This window comes from Schistocerca americana, chromosome 4 (genome assembly GCF_021461395.2).
Source record: "Schistocerca americana isolate TAMUIC-IGC-003095 chromosome 4, iqSchAmer2.1, whole genome shotgun sequence".
NCBI classification, from domain to species: Eukaryota; Metazoa; Arthropoda; class Insecta; order Orthoptera; family Acrididae; genus Schistocerca; species Schistocerca americana.
This window is the reverse complement of record NC_060122.1, coordinates 104,505,597-104,508,914: the sequence shown is the minus strand read 5'-3', so window position 1 is coordinate 104,508,914 and position 3,318 is coordinate 104,505,597. Positions and strand designations below refer to the sequence as shown.

Genomic DNA, 3,318 nt, shown 5'->3' with positions numbered 1-3,318 from the left:
TTTTGCTTTTGTTGATGTTCATCTTATATCCTCCTTTCAAGACACTGTCCATTCCGTTCAACTGCTCTTCCAAGTTCTTTGCTGTCTCTGACAGAATTACAATGTCATCGGCGAACCTCAAAGTTTTTACTTCTTCTCCATGAATTTTAATACCTACTCCGAATTTTTCTTTTGTTTCCTTTACTGCTTGCTCAATATACAGATTGAATAACATCGGGGAAAGGCTACAACCCTGTCTCACTCCTTTCCCAAACACTGCTTCCCTTTCATGCCCCTCGACTCTTATAACGGCCATCTGGTTTCTGTACAAATTGTAAATTGGCTTTCGCTCCCTGTATTTTACCCCTGTCACCTTTAGAATGTGAAAGAGAGTATTCCAGTCAACATTGTCAAAAGCTTTCTCTAAGTCTACAAATGCTAGAAACGTAGGTTTGCCTTTTCTTAATCTTTCTTCTAAGATAAGTCGTAAGGTTAGTATTGCCTCACGTATTCCAACATTTCTACGGAATCCAAACTGATCTTCCCCGAGGTCCGCTTCTACCAGATTTTCCATTCGTCTGTAAAGAATTCGCGTTAGTATTTTGCAGCTGTGACTTATTAAACTGATAGTTCGGTAATTTTCACATCTGTCAACACCTGCTTTCTTTGCGATTTGAATTATTATATTCTTCTTGAAGTCTGAGGGTATTTCACCTGTCTCATACATCTTGCTCACCAGATGGTAGAGTTTCGTCAGGACTGGCTCTCCTAAGGCCGTCAGTAGTTCTAATGGAATGTTGTCTACTCCCGTGACCTTGTTTCGACTCAGGTCTTTCAGTGCTCTGTCAAACTCTTCACGCAGTATCGTATCCCCCATTTCATCTTCATCTACATCCTCTTCCATTTCCATAATATTGTCCTCAAGTACATCGCCCTTGTATAAACCCTCTATATACTCCTTCCACCTTTCTGCCTTCCCTTCTTTGCTTAGAACTGGGTTGCCATCTGAGCTCTTGATATTCATACAAGTGGTTCTCTTCTCTACAAAGGTCTCTTTAATTTTCCTGTAGGCAGTATCTATCTTACACCTAGTGAGACAAGCCTCTACATCCTTACATTTGTCCTCTAGCCATCCCTGCTTAGCCATTTTGCACTTCCTGTCGATCTCATTTTTGAGACGTTTGTATTCCTTTTTGCCTGCTTCATTTACTACATTTTTGTATTTTCTCCTTTCATCAATTAAATTCAATATTTCTTCTGTTACCCAAGGATTTCTATTAGCCCTCGTCTTTTTACCTACTTGATCGTCTGCTGCTTTCACTACTTCATCCCTCAGAGCTGCCCATTCTTCTTCTACTGTATTTCTTTCCCCCATTCCTGTCAATTGTTCCCTTGTGCTCTCCCTGACACTCTCTACAACCTCTCGTTCTTTCAGTTTATCCAGGTCCCATCTCCTTAAATTCCCATTTTCATATACATAGTCATTACTCTTATTATTATTATTATTATTATTATTCTTGATTGTTATAATTATTTTTTGATTGTTATAATTATCATTGTACTACTTTTATAATCTCTATTTTTTTTTCTTTAACATTAATACTGTATAACATGTTATATGTCCTTAATGTTCTGTAGAAACTGAAATTTGTTGAATCTGAGTATGCCTGGTTAGCTGTAAGAGAGGGCCTGAAGGCCCTAATCTTGCCAGGTAAAATAAATGGATAAATAAATAAATAAGTAAATAATGCACGCCGCAGGGCGACTGAGTCGGCGCTACTCTTGAAATATCCGATTTGTAACAGTTCATTGCGTCACTGTGCCGCCAACTGCTGCTCAAATTTCTGCTGCAGATACAGTTCGAAGGGCCAAAGCCATAATTCGAACGCAGTAGTCTTCCCTCTCGGTAGTGACGTGTGGCCGTCCGGAGCCCGATCTTGTTGCAACTGTACATTCCCGCGACCATCGCTACCAACAACCACGTACAGTGGCTACATTTCTGCCAAATCTGTTTGCAGTGTCACAGAAGGAACATGCAACTCCTCGGAGTTTTATTGCCAACGGCCTAGCTGCAGTGGAAACACTGGTTCCCATCAGATCAGCGAAGTTAAGCGCTGTCGGGCTGGGCTAGCACTTGGATGGGTGACCATCCGGTCTGCCGAGCGCCGTTGGCGCGCGGGGTGCACTCAGCCCTTGTGAGGCAAACTGAGGAGCTACTTGATTGAGAAGTAGCGGCTCCAGTCTGAAACTGGCATACGGCCGGGAGAGCGGTGTGCTGACCACATGCTCATCCGTATCCGCATCCAGTGACGGCTGTGGGCTGAAGATGACATGGCGGCCAGTCGGTACCTTTGGGCCTTCATGGCCTGTTCGGGAGGAGTTTAGTTTAGTTTCGGAGTTCTATTACACGCACTCGTTCAAACTCAGTGAGACGTTCTTGATTGACATCAACTCACCAAGGCGAATCTCGAAGGTAACTGACGCTTAGGACTGTTACAGCGCGTATTCAAAGTAGACCTCATATGCGTCCTCGTAGTGGCGCTACTGTCACCACTCTTATACGACTGGTTCAAAATTTGAATAGACGTCGTCTTTCAGATATAGAAACACGCCCACCAACTTTCGTTTATGTCGCAAAATTCCTTCTTGGTGTTGCGATTTTTTTTTTCCGTCAATGTATTTTGATTTTAATAGTGTTGTGTAGCTCAGGTAGCGTCTTAGCGTCTTGCTGCCGTATCCATTGTTTTGTGCTGTGTTGATAAAGGCAGTAAATTGCTAATGTGTTTAGACGTTCCCACAGCCACACCATGAATAATGTTGCCCCATTTGAAGGTGCATCAAACCAGACAGTTCAACGTTTCTACAAAGGCTTGTGTACTCCCGGCACCTGCTAGGAGCGTGCATCTCCCATCCATGTACACAGCGGAAGAACGGCGGTCGTAAATAGATTCTAAGAGACATGGATTGCAAACGAGAGTCACATTTTATCAATTATAATAAGTGACTAACCCGACAGGGACTGAACTCTTAAGTGAATATAGCTTCAGCTCATTCTGGTTAGGAGCGAACAATTGGCAAGCGAGCTGCCTGCAGTGGACGCTTGGAGTGGGGTACCTTGCAAAAGGACGGTCTCACGCAGTGACACATAAAACTGAACGACCGGTGGACCAAACAACACAGAGACTGGACAGTAAGTCATTGACGGCGTGTTGTCCGGTACACTGAGTCGCGATTTCACATCTATTCAAATTTACTCAGTAAATGTCTGAAGATGGCCTTGTAAGCCGAAAACCGGTTAACAATAAAAGTAATATCGTAGAACAAAAGCAAACTGGTGCT

At 43.1% G+C, this 3,318-nt stretch overlaps 1 pseudogene; it reads left to right on the top strand.

Annotated features, from left to right (window-relative positions):
- The first annotated feature begins 2,035 nt into the window (after positions 1–2,035).
- LOC124614678 lies at positions 2,036–2,153 on the top strand (annotated as a pseudogene).
- Positions 2,154–3,318: the final 1,165 nt, after the last annotated feature.